This window comes from Echinops telfairi, unplaced genomic scaffold, assembly GCF_000313985.2.
Source record: "Echinops telfairi isolate 266 unplaced genomic scaffold, ASM31398v2 ScPeMD7_70;HRSCAF=299, whole genome shotgun sequence".
Lineage (NCBI taxonomy): Eukaryota > Metazoa > Chordata > Mammalia > Afrosoricida > Tenrecidae > Echinops > Echinops telfairi.
This window is the reverse complement of record NW_022103968.1, coordinates 18,151,874-18,171,653: the sequence shown is the minus strand read 5'-3', so window position 1 is coordinate 18,171,653 and position 19,780 is coordinate 18,151,874.

The window sequence follows — 19,780 nt, the reverse complement described above, 5'->3', positions numbered from 1 at the left end:
AATACAAAAGCATATAAAACAAATAATTCACCATGACCAAGTGGGATTCATACCAGGGATGCAGGGATGGTTCAACGTACGAAAGACCATTGGTAGTATTCACCACATGGACAGGAAAAATTATAAGAACTGCATGATAATATCAATAGTTGCGGAAAAAGCATTCGACAACATCCAATACCCACTCCTCTTTAAGACACTCAAGAAGATAGGAACACAATGAAAATTCCTCCATATCATATAAGCTATAGTTGAAAAACTAACAGCCAACGTGGTAGTCAATGGAGAAAAGATGAAAACAATTCAATTGAAAAGGACCAGACAAGGATGCCCCTTGTCACCACTCCTATTTAACATACTGGAGTTACTAGCTAACAACACAAGACAAAGAAAAGACATCAAATGTGTTCATCTGGGGAAGGAAATGGTGAAACTATTATTAGCAGACCATATGATTTTATTCATTGAAAATTCCCAAAACTCCGCAAGTGGAGTGTTGGAAGCAATAGAGGAATATGTTAGAGTGGCAGGATACAAGATCAACAAATGAGTCTATTAGACTGCTGTACTCATTAGACAAGATCACAGAAGAGGCAATTAAAAAGGTAGTACCCTTTACAATAGCCAAGCATAAATTGAAATATCTAGGGATATACCTGACTTAAAAAAAACCAAAAGCTTTGTATGAGAAAAACTATAGAACACTATTACAAGAAACCAAGAATGACCTCAACAAATGGAAGATTATCTCATGCTCGTGGATTGGAAGACTCAATATGGTAAAGATATCAGTTCTGCCCAGGGCACTATAAAAGTTTAATGCTGTCCCAATAGGAATCCCATCATCCTTCTTTTAAAAATTGGAAAAACTACCAACTTCATATCAAGAGGGTAGAAGCCCAGAATTAGCAGAGAACTCCTCAAGAAGAAGGACAAAGTGGGTGGGGGTACGTATTATATGACCACAGTGGTCAAAACAGTGTGGTATTGGTACAACGACACATATTCAGGCCAATGAAAGAGTTGAAGCTCTGGAAAAAACAACAAAAACAAAACAAAAAAACCCATCAGCATACAGGCAACTGCATTTTGATAAGGGCCCCAAAAATATCAAATGGGAAGCAGATGCCCTCTTCAATATGTGGTGCTGGAAAAAATGGATATCTACCTGCAGAAAAATGAAGCAAGACCCTTACCTCACTCCACACACAAGAATAAACTCAAAGTGGATCATAGACCTAGAGGTAAAATCCCAAACAATTAGAGCCATTAATGAGGGATTTGGGACAAACCTGAGAACCTTGGCATAGGAAATACATAGGCTATCGGAAATAGGGAAGGATACAAATACAGAGGAGTCACAAATTGACAAGTGGGGTATATTGAAGATAAATCACCTGTGTGCATTGAAAGAATTCACCAAGAGCGTAATAAGAGAGCCCACAGACTGGGAAAACATCTTTAGCAATGACACATCAGACAAAGGCCTTATTACTAAAATGTACAATACTTTGCCAGCTTAAAAGAAGATAAAAACCAAATGCCCACTGAGGAGGTGGGCAAAGGACCTGAACAGAAGTTTCACAGGGGCAGAAATCCGAATGGCCAATAAACACATGAGAAAATTTTCCTGATCATTAGTCATAAGAGAAATGCAAATTGAAACAACTATGAGATACCACCTATCACCCTCAAAGATAGCCCAATTCAATAAGTCAGAAAACAACATGTGTTGGTTGGACTGTGGGGATATAGGTACGCTCATCCACTGCTGATGGACCTGTAGGTATGTGCAGCTATTACGGAAATCGATTTGGCGATAGCTCAAACAGATGGAAACTGAGCTACCATACGACCCAGCAATCCCCCTACTGGGCATATACCCAGAAGATGCAAGGCAAAAAACCATGGCCAGACATCTGTGCGCCAATATTCATCGTGGCATAGTTCACAATTGCAAGGAGTTGGAAACACAATGGAGTACTATGCATCCCTAAAATACAGTGATGAACGCATGAAGCACATTGCTACATGGGAAGAACTAGAGAGAATCATGCTAAGTGAAGTAAGTCAAGCACAAAAGGACAAGTACAACATGAGTCCACTGAGGTAAACTTTAAACAACAAAACAAACAAACAAAAAATAGGGCATAGGGGAAAAGCTACTATAAACGTACATCCCTGGGGTGAGGTCTAGCTACTATGGCAGGGGCCAAACCCAGTCCAGGGATACATATGGCAGCCAACTAAATATGAGGAGGAAAGAAAAAGAAAGGAAAAAAAAGACATGATAGGGGGTGAGCAGGGCACTAATCCACTCACGGGGAGGGTACTGTTTATATCACCACAGGAGAAGGAGAGAGAGACCAGGCTTCAACCCGATGTGCCAAGAGATGAATACAACATACTGGCATGTACCAGGGGACCAATAGAGAGGTCTGTGGGGCCAGCCCCAATCCCGACTATGTGGACACCCCTGCTCCTCAGAAGAATGCACTTCAGAGAACAGCACTGGGGCTACAGCTTGGGGAGAGGGGCACATTGGATTAGAGCACACTGGAAAACCACAAAGGGATGGAGAGGGAGGAGAGGACATCCTGACCCACCAAGCCCCAAGGACGATGTTCCTTGCTCAGAGCAGACAATGCACGGGGAGGACCACAGGCTGGCCCCACCACAGGACATTGCATTCCTCATTGAACCATGACACTGTGGGGGACAGCACTAGAGACACAGTGTGGGAATAGTGCATGGTCTGGCCCCATCACACTGGGGCGAGGCACTGAGGGCATGCAGCAGAGCACAGGGGGAGCAGACTGATGAAACCCCAGGGAATACCAAAAATATACTTGGGAGACAGTGTGTGGCACCCTATCAGACTCGACGGGAAAACACTCGTAAAGACCAGCAAACAGAACTTGAACTATTTATAGGCTTTTCCATTTTTGTCAGTTGCTTCTTTTTGTTATTGTTATTTTGTTCTTGCTTTCTGCTGTTGCTGTTATTGCTTTCTTGGTTTTGACCTACCTTTGATGTTTTATTTGGCTTTGCCTGGGTTTTGCACTGATTAATGTATCTGCATGTCTATCTAGATAAGATAGGTGGCATAAATAATTTGGAGATGAAAAGAACAGGACCAATGGTTCAGGGGGAAATACGGGAAAAGGGGAGGTAGGAGAAAAGAAGAGGGTGGGGGAACCAACCAGGGACAAGGGAACAACAAGTGAACTAAAATCAATGGAAGGAAGCTCATAGGATGCCTGGTGGGGCTCTATCAAGGGCAATGTAGCAGTGAGGAATTAATAAACCCGAATGAAGGCCAAACATGATGGTGGGACAAGAGGGAAGTAAAAAGGAAATAGAGGAAAGAACCAGGATGCAAAGGACATTTATATAGGTCTAAATACAGGCATGTACATATGTAAATACATATATAATGAGAGGGGACTAGAACTATATATTCATATCATCATGTTAAGAATTAAGGTTGCAGATGGACATTGGGCCCCAACTCAAGTACTCTCTTAACACAAGAACACCTTGGTCTAACAATCTGGCATTCTGTGATGCTCACCTTCCCAACATGATGGCTGAAGACAAAATGGGTGCATAAGCAAACGTGGTGAAGAAAGCTGATGGTTCCTGGCTATCTAAAGATATAGCATCTGGGGTCTTAAAGGATTGAAGGTAAACACGTGGCCATCTAGCTCAGAAGCAGCAAAGCCCACATGAAAGAAGCACACCAGGCTGTGTGATCATGAGGTATAGATGGGATCAGGTATCAGGCAGCTAAGACCCAGAATAAAATCATACCCAAGGTGAATGGGGGTGGGGGGACCATGTAGTGGGGACTCAATGCCCATTTGTAGACAATTGGACATCCGCTCACAGAGGGGCTGCAGGGAAGAGATGAGCCAGTCAGGGTGCAGTATAGCACCGATGAAACACACAACTTTCCTCTAGCTCTTTGGCGCTTCCTTCACCCCACTATCATGACCTCAGTTTTACCTTATAAATCAGATTAGACCAGAGCATGCACACTGCTACAGGTAAGAGCCTGCAACACAGGGAATCCAGGACAGATAAACCCTTCAATGCCAACAAGGGGAGTAGAGATATCAGGAGAATTAGGGGAGGGGAGGGTTATAAAGGGGGAATTGATGACAATGATCAAACTAGAAACCCCTCCCAAGGGGATGAATAATGGAAAAGTGGGTGATGGGTAATGGAGGATGATGTAAGATATGGAAAAAACAATTTATAACTTATCAAGGGTTTGTGGGGGACGGTGAGCCCGGGAGGAAGGAGGAAGAAATGGGGAGGTGATATCAGGGGCTCAAATGGGAAGATAATGCTTTGAAAATGATGATGGTGGCATATGTGTGTAAATGTGCTTGACACATTAGAGGAATGTATGGATTGTGGTAAGAGATTTAAGAGGCCCCAATAAAAGTATTAAAGAAAAGAATAGTATCATTTAACACATTATTTGATGCATTGAAGTCCATATTAAATAATCACCTAATAACAACCAAATGTTATCCTTTATAGTTTGCATAACCATATTTGCAATTTACAATGTTTTCAAGATGGTATTCACACTCCAATTTTAAGGGCTGCATATTATGCCCCCAAGTAAGTGTGCTGCAATCCTCTAGAAGTCATTTGACTTGTTTCCTTTCCGTTTCTTTTACCCTCGTTTACCTTATTTTTTGCTACTGTGGACATTATTTGAGGAGCCAAAGCAGAAAACCAAATGCCCTGAGTCTATTCCCACTCAGAGTGACCCTATTGGCCAAGGTAGAACTGCCCCCGTGGGTTTTTGAGACTAATTCTTTACAGGAGCAGACAGCCTCATTTTTATTCATTGGAGATCCACTGGTGGTTTTGAACTCCCGATCTTTGGGTTAGCAGTCCAACATGCAACCATTATGCCACCAAGACTCCAGAGGGGTTCAAAGAGTTTGCATCTGGCTCGTAACCTGAAGGTTGATGGTTTAATCCCCCAACAGCACCTCAGAAGAAAGGCCTGGTGATCTGCCTCCATCAAGATGAGAGACAACAAAACCCATAGGGAGCCGTTTAGTCTGCCCGGGTCACTCCGAGGCAGAATGAGCACAGGGGGAATGAGTGGTTTTTTGGTTTGTCTCATTTTGCTTTGCTTTGGTTTAATTGTCTTTCTCAGAAGTGGTATGAATAATTCCAAGGGTTGTTTTTCCAAGATTTATGACACAAAAGACTGATGTTCTTTCTAAATTAATTGATCGAATGGGCACTCCCACCAGCACTCAATGAGAATGATTGCAACCTCCCAAATCCATACATTTGGAGAATTATGTGAGTGTACAAATACATTCATTTTTCCTTTACAGATCTGACAAACAAGAGTGATATCTCACTCTGATCCACATTTAACCGCATGTTATCACTAGTGAGATGAAAGTGTTTCCATATGAATTTCCACTAGTGTTTCTTTTTTGCACATGCATAGTCTCTTGCAGTCGTTTCATGGATTATACTTTAAGACTGAAACAGAGCTTTTTAGACCGCACCAATGCATGCAGCTTGTTTGTACAAAAGATGGCAGGGCTACAGCGCCATGAAGTGCCTGCCTTCCCTTGTGCCCCGTGGCCTCTGCCGCCTTCCTTCCTTGTATGTCATCAGGTATAAGTTTCCCTGCTCATGAAGGTGGGGAACAAATCTACAACAGACCCCTACAGAAATGCCAAATGTCACTTACTGGCTGTAGGGTCTCATTTGAAATGACTGAAATCATGGGGGACTGTTCAAAGAGGTGGGCAATCACCTCTTTGAACACAGAGGGGGTGGTCCCTGGCAGTCTTCACCTAGCACATAGGCCTGCAATGAGATGCCTGTGCCTCAGGGCTCAGTTTAATTGGTATCTCCCTCCTCCTCTTCAGCTCCCACCGAAAAGGACGATCAACCTGGGACATTTAAATGGAGCTTTCTCTGAATTCTCCTGCACAGTTTTTATCTCTGAGAAATAAAAGCTCCATTTGACACTTGGCATTTCTCAGCTTTATGGAAAGAAATCAAAGAGAGATAAGGGTGGGAATGGCTGAGTGTTACCACCATCATTGCCGCCTCAGTGTGTGTGTGTGTGTGTTTGATTGAATATGTTCAATTCTTTTTCGAGGGCCCAAAAAGCAAATTACTTGAGATTAAGATCTCAAAATGTTGATATGATCACTCTACCATCTCTTTGCATCCCAGAACATCATCCAGAGTTAAGAGCGACCTTCTGGTACTTAACCTTCCAAGACTTGAGTCTTCTTTCTAATGTCGCCTTCAGAAAATGGTGCCAGAAAGAAGTCATTTGCTCCTCTAAACATAATTTGAACTATTGGTCTCTACGTGTCTTTGCAACTCATTTTTGATATTCGTAGACTTTACGACCCATCCTCAGAAGAAGACATCCTTTGAATTTGTTTTTCCATCCTGAGATCCCATCTGCTTGTAATTTGTTGTCTAGTCCCGTGTAGTTCAAGACCTTGCATTTGTGAGATGAATTGTGGGGGTAGGGGTACAAGCTGTGACTTGGGAGCAGTTTGTTTTTTTTCTCTTTATGAACCCAACTGGCCTGTCCAGCGTCCAGCTCCCAGGTTTTCTTGATGAGTTTCACATGCTAATGGTCAGGCTGACCCAAATACATTCCCTATCTCTTTTGGGCCCCAGCCCTTGTGCTGTATATTCCAGGACTCTGTGATGCTTCTTGTCTGATGGTCGTTAAGATGGAGGTCCCACATAGAAAGAAGTAGAGCTAGCCACTTATCAGCAGGAAGTCCTGGGAGCTGAAGTCCTATGAAAAGCTGAGACCAAGGACCTGGTCAAAGACAGAAAAATGAACCTCTGTGAATGCTGAGCAAAGAAATCACCCAGATGATGCAGTTTTCCGATGGGATTGAGATTAGAGAGATGTGTAACAGAAAAACAAAATACTAAACATTTTTTTAAGTCATCATCCCTTTTAAGCATGGAATGAATTTGGAGAACATATTTTTCCCCCCACAAATAGTTATTCCACCAATATTTTTTAGCTACCCTCATGTTCCAGGAAGCAACTATGCCAGGTATTAAAAATATAGAGGCAATACGGTGATATATGTTCTCTTGGGACTGAGGGCTCAGTTGAAGTAGCCCTGCTTAATATTAGGTGCTAAAAGCAAAAGTCAGCCAGGAAATAGGACACCTAGTGAGTTTGATGATAGGGGGGAGAGCAGGTTCCCAGGAAGAAGGGACATGCATTGGCTTCCTATGGACGCCGTAACAAATTGATAAAGTTAGTGGCTTATAATAACACGTATTACTTCTCTTACAGTTCTGGGGGTTAGTGGTCATAAAAGAGGTAGGCCAGCAGAGCCACATTCCTTCTGGAGACTAGGTAGGTGAGGATCTGTTTCCTTGCCTTTTATAGCTTCTAGAAGTTACCTTTATCTCAATGAATGTATTGAATCATATGTCTGTTGTGCCCAAGGGTGCTAAGCCTTGGATCTGACTCAATAGCACCTAACAATAAAGGCCACCTGCTCTCCTGGGTTCCTAGACCTGTCTTCCATTGCACAGCCAGCAGGGCAGCATCTTTTAGCCTCGCTCACTGCTCCTTCACTTGCTTTTTGCCATCAGATTACACTGGGGGGATAATCCAGAATTCCCGCTCCCACCCCCCACCCCATCATAAGAGCTTTAATTTGATGACGTTGGCAAAGTCTCCTTTGCTCTGTAAAGGACATATGATTCAATACATTCATTGAGAAATGGAATTGAAGATTCCACTTCAGGCTCTGGGAATTAGGATGTGGGGTTCTCCCTTGGCCCCCTTTTCATAGCAAAGCTAGGACATGATCAGAATGTGCATGGCATGTGTTCTTTGATAACCTTTTAGGGCTGAAACACTTACCTATGGATTTATAGCAAAGAGAAACAAAATGTCTTTATTGAACGACTGTATTGAGGAATTTTTTGTTGTAACAGTTTAAGGTCTACCCAGTTACTGTGACGTGGTATTTCTTGCCTGTTTACTGATGCTCTCAACACACTCTCACTTGCCCTGCTTCTTAGACTTCGACTAAGAACACACATAAAAAAGATGTATCCATTCTTGCCCTCTATAATCCATCCCCATAACAGATGCCAGAGTGTTCTTTTAAAACATAAATCAGATTGAATTTAGAGAAAAAATCTCCAAACCCTGTGGCAGGATCTGACCCTGTGGACAGCACCAGTGTCTTCTTCCAGAAACTTCTCTCCCCTTTGCTCACCAGGTTTCGCTGATGCTGGTCTTCCTGCAGTTGGCCCGCCAGAGCACCTTTGTCACATCCTTCCCTCTGCTGGGAATGACCAGCACCTTTTGTCACTTAGGTCTCGGCTCATGGAATTCTTCTCTGACCACTCACAGGTCCCCTGAAGCTGCGCTTTGTTTCTCTAGCCAGCACTTGTCACTCAGAAAGGATCCTGCTTATGGGTTGGGTTACCTGTTGATAATATGTCTCTCCCCAGCCAGACCCGAAGGTCCACGTGAGTAAGCACATGTCGTTTTTCACTGTTACACACTGTACCAGAGCTATACATAGCCAGTGAATATTCATCCCGTGACCCCATGCTTATCGAATAGAGCAGTCCCTTCCTCTTCCCTCAAAAAGCTTTTCAACCACCTCCAGCTACCCTTGAGGCCGGGCTGCCCCCAAGATGGAAGCATTTTCATACGACAGTCTGTGGCTGTCTTCAGGGAGAGGAGTCCACTTTATGAACTGAGACTTAATTACGACGCCCAAACAGCTCAATGCATTTCTGAAAATTAATTACGCTCCGCTCTCGATTACCAACGAGATGGTGGCCCTTTCCGTCCCCTCGTTCATTTTTCTTTGGGCGTTTCGCACTTCAGGAGAAGGTAAAACCGAAAAATCAATGGTTATTCAGTGTTTCATCAAGAAGTTCCTTAGACCCCAGGCATGATTCCACAGTGATGGAGCCTGGAATAGAGAGGGAGACTGGGGACCAGTGCCTCTGGGGGGGCAGGTCCCATCCAGAGTCTTGGGACTTTTTCCCTGGGACCACTGGCCCTGTGTGCTTGCTTTCAACAGCTAGGATGGAGGGCTCTCAGCCGGGAGGTGGAGCTGCTGGCAGCTTGCCCCAGACTCTTTTCCTACATCCCTTGACTTCCCCTGGAACATTCAGGGTCCGGCTGTGAGCAGAGTGCACCTGGCCTTTGGGAATCTCTGCGCTGGCTTCATTCCAGGGCTCCTGCCTGCTTCAGGCACTGCAGGCCCAAGCAGACACTTCAGGGTCCTTTCCTGAGTCAACCCCAGCTCTTTCATCAAACTGCATGGCCCACTACAGGTGCAGAGCAGTTACCTCTGGCTGGCTTTCCTCCTCCCTGTCCCCTCAGGAAAGGGACAATATCCCCAGCCTTCTCTCCACCTGTCATCATGAACAGTCTGAAGGGGTGGATGTGCCAAATGGTTGTCAGTGCACTCACACCCAGCTGTGTCATAGGGAGGCCTGCACAGCCTTTGGTGGCTGGAGCAATATTTTCTGCTGATCCTGTCCAGGGTTCCCTCCGAAAACAACCAGTGACTCAGATCTCCCAGAAACAGAGAAGGTATACACTGGCTGATTCTTCCATGAGATGCCGAACATGAGCCAGACTTCCCTTTTTAGAGCCTGCGTGATCCTCTTGGTGGAAATAGAAGGTGAGGAGAGGAGGATTAGTTTTAGGGCAGCCTTACTAAAAGAAGGATTTTCCACTAGTGACTCTAGGAATTGAGGTTCTTTTCCTTTCAGCACAGGACAGCTTCTCAAAATAAGCCAGCTTCCGTGTAGGGAAAACCTGCCACTTGGTCCTCCTGCAAAGGGGACCCAGAAGGGGAGGGTCCACTGTATTAGTCCAGGTAGACTAGAGAAACAAACCCAGGGAGACACATATGTGTATAAGAAAGAGCAATTGAATATTGTGAAAACATTCCAGCCTAGTCCAGATCAAGTCCATAAGTCCAATATCAGTCTATAAAGTCCTCATGAGACTCACAAAACCCGCGAAATGATGCCAAATGCAGGAAGGTCACAGGCCAGTGGGTGGAAAGTCTTGTGGATCCAGTGACAGTGGAAGCATCTCAGCGCTGGCAGGATCTCCATATGGCTCCTCCAGCTCCAGGGCTCCAGTGAAGCTCCATGTGTCTTCTCAACAGGAACGTCTCACAGGGAGTGTGTCTATATCCCACCTCTAGCAAGCTGTTTATCTCCGCGGCACCTCCAAATGGGGTCATGTCATCTAGTTGCAACCAGATTGACAGGCTAGACTCCACCCCTTCACTCTTAAGTCTCAAATTGACAGTGGATTATGTCACTACCACAGTCCACTGAGTAGTCACTTTGAAATAAGGGCTCTCACAGATGATTATGTTCCTGTTGGCAGTGGAGAGTAGCAGTTGAGACTAATAATGCAGCATGGCTCGACAGGTTTTCCAACACGATGACAAGAAAGCTATCCCAGTTTCCACTAGTCACGGGTGGCATGTGGGTTTCACCTCTCCATCATCGTGGGCTGCTGGGTATCAGGATGGACTTCACGGTGCACAACCCTCTCTCCTGTGGCATGGTGCCCTTCCTGTTCTAAGTTCTTACCATAGGTATGAGACCATGGGTGCCACCTGGGGTGGCTTCAGTGGCAATGCCCTCTTGTCGAGGCACTCGGCTACTACTCAGAAGCTAGGAGGGTCAAGTCCACCTAGAAGTGGCTCAGAAGAATGGCCTGGTTGGCTAAATTAATCATGACATTATCAATAGGATGACCTTATTCCCCCTGGGTGTGTGTGTGTGATTTTATGATAGAGATAGCATAAAATGATAATGATGTCTTTGAAGTGAACCAGAGACGTATATGAACTATAGATTTATTGCTGAATTTTGAGTTCTCACTCAGTACTAGCCCCAATATAAGAAAAATGAGTTCTTTTGACATGACCCTGCTTGACACTTGCACTCCTGAAGAGATCACTGAAGACATGGCCGCCACAGCTAAGTGTAGTGAAGAAATCACCTGGTACCCCATTATTAGAAAGAGTAGTGTCTGGAATCTTAAAGGCTTACCCTCAAATAAGCAGTCATCTAAGTGAACCCTTAATGAAACCCACATGGAAGCAGCACACCAACCTGTGTGATCAAAGGATTGTAAATTATAAAATTCAAATCTGAAAGAGGGAATGGTATCCAAGCTTAAATTCTGAACACCTGGTTTGCAAAAGGTTATGAATGACAACGAATGGCCCCAATCCACTTCTAGGGTCCCCACATAGATTAAGCCTCAGGTGAATCCCCTCTGACTATAGTTGAGGGATGTGGATTACCTTGGTATCAGACAGAGAGCATTTTAAAGTTGATTATGGCAGATGTAGTTTGGTTAAAATGTAATTCTTTATCATTTGATCTCCTTTTTGATGCACTCTGAGATATTTCAGCTTTTAATATTTTCTGCTTTCTTTCTGATTGAAGCTTTTCTGTGTTTTGTCTAGTCATTGTTGCTGAGTTTTTGTTTGTTTGCTTCAGGTTTGTGTTTCTTGCATGATTTTATGTATATGAAATTCAGGATAGATCTATGGAGACAGTAACTGGACTGATATGCTAGGGGCACGGCAGGGAAAGATTGTGGGAAATAGGGAGTTAACAACAATGAGGACGAGAAGAAAACGTCCTGAAATTGATTGTGGTGATGATTACACAGATCGTCTTAATATGATCAAATGATTAAATTGAGTGATATCAGAAGTATATGGATATATTAAAAAAGAAGAAGAAGAAGAAAGAGGAGGAGGAGGAGAAGAAGAAGTAGAGTCTGATGATCCTTTTCTCAAAACTCAGTCATGGAAAGCCCTGTGTCACACGGTCAGGGTCCACTTGACCAAAATCAAGTAGCTGGGTGGGTTTGTTTGTTGGTTTTTTACCTCTGCCACAGCAGCTGTGACTGAATGATCTCTGCATTCTTTCTTGGTGAACATAGACACAAGAGAGACTCCTTCTGTGCACTGTGTTCTTGGCATGCAGCCACCACAATCGATCCAACATGCCACGCAAAATGAAACCCATTTGCCATCCCTGTTCTAAGTTAATGAAGTCTTCCTGGATGTGTGTACGCCCAGGTACCCCCAGGAGAGCGTCCACAGAAATGCTCTCTAGTTTTCATGTCTGCGCCAGACTCACCTGTGTGGGGACAGGGCCTCCCCCACTCCTGCAGTTGAGACCCCAATTTCTCCCTCGCTCATCCCTGCTTCTCTCTGTGGTCACTGGAAGCTGCATCAGAGTGCCACTGTGAAACCCACTGGTGGTCCCCCTTACCACGGCCTTTTAAAATCAATCCTGATGAGACACCAGTCCTTGCAAAGATGAGCACATTGCAGGCTGGTTGATGCCCAAACTTCCCTCACCCGAAATTGGCCTTGAGCTATTTTCTAGAATGTTCCCGCTGCTGTGTCTCATTACGGATCTTCTCAGTTCAGAGAATTGTACCAGTTTTACAGCAAATTACAGGAAGGCCTGGTTCCAGAGAGCAGTCAAAGGCCAATTAAGGTTCCTGGGGGTTGGGGGATTGGTGGGGGTGGAGGGGTTGTCCTGCACAGCAATGCCATTCCGAATGGCAGAGTGGAGTAGTGGAGTGCTGACATTTTGTAAGCCAATACCACATTTGGGGAGTGATTAAAATCTTCAGCTCAGTCACCTGCCTGAGCAACTGCCCGAAGCTTCGAAACAAAAAAGATTGCAGTCCATTCACATCCATTAAAAGAATTACTTGAAACTCTATCAGTTTAGGCTCAGTGGGGCCTACTGTGCCATCAGGAAAGAGGAAAAGGCACCCAATGAGAGGAGAGAGGAAAGAGAAGAAAATAACTCACATAACATTTTCCCCCAAAGTCCAAGGCTTCTCTAGTTTGTTCATTTCTATAAGGATTTATTAAGCACCTGCTGGGCTCTAAGTGTGATGGTAGACCCTGGGAGGGTACAGAGGAAGGAGAAACATTCGCCATGTTCAGTCCAGCAGGGGAGGGAGACAACATACTAATGAAACCACCAGGTAGTTTGTCAGCTCATGGGGGCATGGATTTCATCAACATCATCTATGCTTCTATGCGCCTAGTTAATACTCTTAGGAAAAGTGAAGAAGTTAAGTGGGACATGGTTGTTGACATTGGTGGAGTTCTCACTGTGTGCTCTGTGTTTTGGGCTTTCTATGGTCTATCTCAGTTTTTCACAACAGCCCTATCATATAACAGTTATTATTATGCCCATTTTACAGAGGAGGCAACATTTCACAGATCAGGCCCAGCCTCCTATAAGAACTTGCCCAAGTTCACACAATCAGCAAGTTGAAGAATTGGGGTCTGATTTTAGAATCTGAGATATTCATGGTTAGTCTATATTAGCTCCCAAGGGATAGACTTAGGGAGTTCTCTCCAAACACACACGCAGCAGCAGCAGCAGCAGCAGCAGCACCACCACCACCACCACCACCACCACCACCACCCACTGACCACAGTCAATTCTGACCCAAGACACTCTTACAGGACAGAGCAGAACTGTCTCTGAGGGTTTCCAAGACTGCAAATCTTTTTTGTTTCTTTTTAAAAACATCATTTTATTGGGGGCTCGTACAACGCTTACCACAATCCAGACATCCATCCACTGTGTCAAGCACATTTGTACATGTGTTGCCCTCATCACTCTCAAAACAGTTGCTTTCTACTTGAGCCCTTGGTATCAGCTCCTCTCTTTGTCCTCTCCCTTGCGCCACCATGAACCCTTGATAATTTATAAATTATTATTATTTTGGGATCTCTTACACTGTCCGATGTCTCCCTTCACCCACTTTTCTGTTGTCCATCCCCCAGAGAGGGGGTTATATGTAGATACTTGTAATCGGTTCCCCCTTTCTACCCTCCCGGTATTTGCACTCTCACCACTGGACCTGAAGGGATCATCGGTCCTGGATTCCCTGTGTTTCCAGTTCCTATCTGTACCAGTGTACATCCTCTGGTCTAGCCAGATTTATAAGGTAAAATTGGGATCATGATAGTGGGGGGTGGGGAGGAAGCATTTAGGAACTAGAGGAAAGTTGTATGTTTCATCGTTTTTACCCTGGACCCTGACTGGCTCATCTCCTCCCCACAACCCTCTGTAAGGGATGTCCAGTTGCCTACAAATGGGCTTTGGGTCCCCACTCTTGCACTCCCCTTCATTCACAATGATATGATTTTTTTGTTCTTTGATGCCTGATACCTGATCCCATCGACATCTTGTGATCACAGAGGCTGGTGTGCTTCTTCCATGTGGGCTTTGTTGCTTCTGAACCAGATGGCCGCTTGTCTACCTTCAAACCTTTAAGACCCCAGACGCTGTATCTTTTGATAGCTGGGCGCCATCAGCTTTCTTCACCACATTTGCTTATGCATCTGCTTTGTCTTCAGTGATAATGTCGGGAAGGTGAACATATGGAATGCCAGTTTAATAGAACAAAGTGTTTTTGCATTGAGGAAGTATTTGAGTGGAGGCCCAATGTCTATCTGTGACCTTAATACTAAACCTGTAAATATATGCACTTAGATCTATTTCCCCATCACCATATATAAATATATTTACATATGTATATGCCTGTATTTAGACCTCTATAAATTCCCTTTGCCTCCTAGTTCTTTCCTCTATTTCCTTTTAGTTTCCTCTTGTCCCACTATCATGTTCAGCTTCATTTGGGTTTCAGTAATTCTTCTCGGTTACATTGCTCTTGATTAAACCCTACCAGGACTCTTACACCCTCCTCGCCACTGAATTTGGATCTCTTGTTGTTCCCTTGTCCCTCGGTTGCTTAACACCACTTCCTTTCCCCCACTTCCCCCTCTCCATATCCCTCGGAACCCTTGGTCCCATTGTTTTCTCCTCCAGATTGTTTATCCAGCCTATCTTATCTAGAGAGACCTGCAGAGATAATAATATGCACAAAAACCAAACAGAGCAAACAAAACAAAACAACAACAACAACAACAAAAAACCCCAATGAACAAAAATGAAAAGCCTGTAAATAGCTCAAGGTCTGTTTGTTGAACTTTAGGAGTGTTTTCTGGTCTAGTCTGATGGGGTGTCATGCTCTGTCCCCAAAGCCTATTTTTGGTACTCCCTCAGGACTTCCTTGCTCTGCTCACATTTCTGTTCTTTTGCACGCCCTTAGTGTTTTGCCTGGGTGGGGTGGGGTCAGATCTAGGGCAATTCCCACACTGCGCCTCCAGTGTTGTCCCCTGCATGGCTATGGGTCAGTGAGGGATGTCATGTCCAATAGTGGGGCCAGCCCTATGGTCTCTGTGCATTAGCTGCTCTGAGCGGGGATATCGTCCTCAAGGCTTGGTGGGCCAGGATGTGCTCCACTCTCTCTTCCTCCCCCTTCATTTGCTCCCATGTGCTCTGATCAGATATGTCCCTCTCCCTGAGCTGTAGCTTCAGTGCTGTCATCTGAAGTAAATTCTTCTGGGTGGAGAGGTGGCTGTCCACGTAGGGATAGGGGCCGGCCCCTCAGACCTCTCTACTGGTTCCCTGATTCATGCCAGTATCTTGCATTCATATCTTGGAGCACCGGGTTGAAGTCTGGTCCCTCTTTCCCTGTGGAGATATAAACAATACCCTCCCCTTGGGTGGGCTAGTGCCCTGTTCCGTGCAACACATTTCTTCCCCCCCTCCTTTTTAGTTGGCGACCATCTGTATCCCTGGATTTGGTCTGGAAGAAAGCCTCATGTTTTTAGCTCCTTCCCTCACATGGTTAGCTGTTCACCCGAGCTCCTGGGGTGGTGGTAATTGGGGTTCTTAAGTTAGAGAGTGAGGATGGAAGAATGGAAGCAGGGATTAGAAAGTTACGACTCTGGGGAACTGAGTCCTGGACAGGAAGCTGTCTGTGGAGCACAGAGAGGGTCCAAGTCCAGGAAAAGAGCAGGGACAGAGATGACCCAGGGCTTGGCTGAAGTAAGCGACTGTGGGGTTTCCAATGCCCAAGGCAAACGAATCATTAAACCAGTGGGCTGCTTCCCATGTGGACAGGAAAAAGCTTGGCATCTGTATTAGTCTAGGTACTTTGGAGAAACAAATCCACAGCGACTCATGTATAAGAGAGAGTTTTATGTAAAGAAAAGGTGCATCACAAAAACATCCCAACCCAATGCTGCCCAAGCCCACAAGTCCAACATTAACCCATTAACCCAACACCAGTCCACAAAGTCCTCCACCTCACAAAACAGAGGCAATGATGCCGACTGCAGGAGGAAAGCTGAGTCAGTGAACGAATAAGCATCTCAGCACTAGCAGGGGTCTCCAGACGGCTGCTCCAGCACCCAGGGCTGCATCGGGATAGGTCCATGTGGCTTCTCCTTGGGGATGTCTTGTAGGAAGTCAATCTTGCAGGCTGAAGCAGGGAACTGCTAAGGCAGCTGCACCCGGTGCAACCATCACAAAACAAGAGACCCAAGAACTAGAAAGGCAAGGCTCACCACCCATTTATCCCTCCATCTTTCAATTAGCCCCACATGTGATTATTGGCCAGGCTGGCACAATTAACTAACTCAGCATCGAATAGTTCTAGCTCCAAATTTAACTCTGCCACATGCTTCCCAAGTGACCTTGAGCAAGTTACTTAAGCTCTAGCAGTCAGTTTCCTCAAATGGAAAGTAGAAAGAATGGCCATAGAAATAAAGGGAGAATCTTGCATAGGGCAATACCTTCATTCATGTGTGCATAGTAGGTTATGTGTTGGACTGGTAACCCCAAGGTCAGCACTTTGAAACCACCAGTTGCTCCGAGGGACAAAGGCATGGCTTTCTACTCCCTTAGGGATGACAGTCTTGGAAACCCACCGGGCAGATCTTCCCTGTGGGGTAGGGTCTGTGAATCAGCATGGACCCTATGGCAGTGAGCTGGAGTATCAATAGGTGCCGTGCTCTGTGCTACATGGTAAGGCTCTGGACAAGAGAAGGGTGAATGCTGCCCTTCTAGAGCTGCAGAGCCAAAGCAATTTTCAATTATGAGCAGAGCTTTGAAGAAAACAAACACCGATTCGAGACTAAATGAAAATAATGCCTTTTTATGGTGCTGTATGGACTGTAACTGGTAGGTAGGAGGCAATTAACACAAGGAAGCTTGCAATATTTCACGATTACACCATCTTGGAAATCAACACATGAGTTGAGGCCATGGGGTCAGATACTAAATTAAATCTTCACTTACCTCCTCAACAGGTATTGCTCTTTTCTTCCTAACCATTGTAGCAGTGAGCTGTTGTTGAATCAGGGGGTTGAGAATGGGATCGTTTTTGAAAGTAGATCATCAGGCCTTAGTTGGAAGGCTGTCTTAGTTGGAAGTCCCACTGAGACTTGTGTTTATAGTAGCCTGCATCACAGTAACACAAAAGCCATCACTGAAGTTTGGGTAATGGCTATGCATGAGGTGTGTTGGCCAGGAATTGAACCTGAGTGGAAAGGGGGAATTCTTTCATTGTACGACCAATGTCTCCTTTTTATCTAAACAACAACAAAACATATGACTCAATCAATGAAACAAAAGTGGTTGCTGTTGAATCAGAAAGACACCTCTCGATGGTTTCGAATCATTATCTTTTCCACTCATGCCACCCAAGGGCACCGTACTCTGTCTGTTTCATCTTTGCTGGGCACAGGGAACCCTTCCTTGGAAGATGGAGTGGCCTCGCTGCTTTTAAAGCACATAGCAGTCATTCGTAGTGATTGCATCACTGGGCCAGAAATTGGCTAAGCGGGAGTCATGTGACTCCCACGTGAACCGTGAGAGGTGCTCTACTGAGGAGAGTTCTTAATAAGATTTCCTTGCTCCATATATGAAGGTAAGTTGAAAAATATTGCTATAAAACTGTATTATAAAACCTTTATTAAACAAAAATGTCAAAATGTAAACCTATTGCTTGCTTCTTGACCTATCTTGGTCTCTCCATCTGAAGGCAGTGTTCCCATCTCTGCACTCTTCTCTAGAGAAGCCTGAAGCTTTTGATTTATATCATGTCAAAACAGTAGCTTTAGCATTCTCAAGGAACACAAATCATGTCCTTCTTCAACGTTACTTGAGTTTGGGGAACAAAGAGAAATCTAAAGGGACAGAATCAAGGCTGGAAGGTAGATGGGTTAAGGTTTCCCAACAAGAGTCTCATAAGAAAGCCATTGCTATCCTCAAAAAATGAGCAGGAACATTAAAAAAAAATCCCTTAGTGCAATTTTCCTGGCCTTTATCCTCACCAGTACACTTTTCAATTTTCTTATAATTTCTTCATAATAAGCCCCCATGATTATCCCATGGCTTGAATAGGATTTAACCCTTTGGAATCCCAGAAAACAGTCACCACCACCCTTTTCGGAGCTGACTTCTCTGCCTTGGGTGTAACTCACCCAGCAGATCGCCTTGATTTTGGAGAGGCCCTCTCATTGAAGGCACCCTATTGAGACAAAGACAAGTGGATAACCGAGAGAGAACTCGTCTGCAGCCAACTGTTGATTACAGGAGACGCATTTAAATGTTTTCTTTGGACCAAACCAACCATAAAAACCACATGAAATGCATCCATTGACATGTGACCGCTAGACTTGCAGTCACTTTGTTGGTCATGAAGTGTCCTGGCTTCATGGGCAGCCGTCATGTTGAGTATGGCTCCTGAGAAAGGTGGCAACAATAGGGGCGCTTGGTGCTTGTGGAGACACTGTATTCACCACCTGGGAACCACCCACGATGAATTCTATTGTTAGGGAGGCAGCGAACACAGGACTCATTTGTCTAGCTGTCTGGAATGAATGACTGCTGTAGGCGTGGAGTGAGTGATCACAGGGACGGGACGCTCTTCCCCAAAGTCCTTATCATGAGGAGAGGTGGAGAGTTAGGGTCTGCTACTGACAAGTAGCTGTGTTCAGTGTTGGGTTAAAAATATCCTGAAAGTAAGGTTGGGCAAGTCCCTCTCTAGACAATTGTTCCTCAAGCATGGCACCTTACATTCGTAGCTGGCGTTGCTAATGGCAAGAACTCTGAAGAGGATTTCCAATGTTTTGAAAAAAAGGGCATTGAAAAGCGAAACTCGCATTGGGCATTTGGTTTGTAGCTTTGCCATCACAGAGCCTGTGCTCCTGAGCTTTGAACTGCCTTCCAACACACGCAGTTCTGTCATTTTAGGTTGTAAGTGTTATTTGGTACAATTTGGTAGGTGATTATTATTATTTATTTTTTAGTCTGGGCATGCTCAAAGTGTTTTCCTTTATAAAGTAAAGAGAATTGCTCCTTCGCTTTATGCTACCTGGGCTTCTGAAAGAACACCCTGCTTTTCTGATGGGACGGTGGTTGGAGGTAGGGGCCTCTGCTGGGTTGAGTTTACTTATTTTCTTGGGGCAAAACTTGCAGATTCTCAGTTGTGTAGTGAAAAAGTAGCCATTTGATCTCTCTCAACTTAGTAGGAATTCATCAACTGGTCTCCGGAAACTAGTCACAAGACGGGGAATGAAAAGGAGGGTGGCTGCTACTTACCAAAAGGGGGTGCAAAGAGGCTGGGGGGGTGTCATTCACCAAGAAGACCCCACTGCTCTGCCACTATACATGGGGCATGCACATGTACACACACACACATACACACACACACACACACACACACACACACACATTCTTTCTCTCTCTCTCTCTCATACACCCCAGGGCCCGCTCTGCCAAAGGAGAGTTCCTGTTGCCTCTGAATTATGTG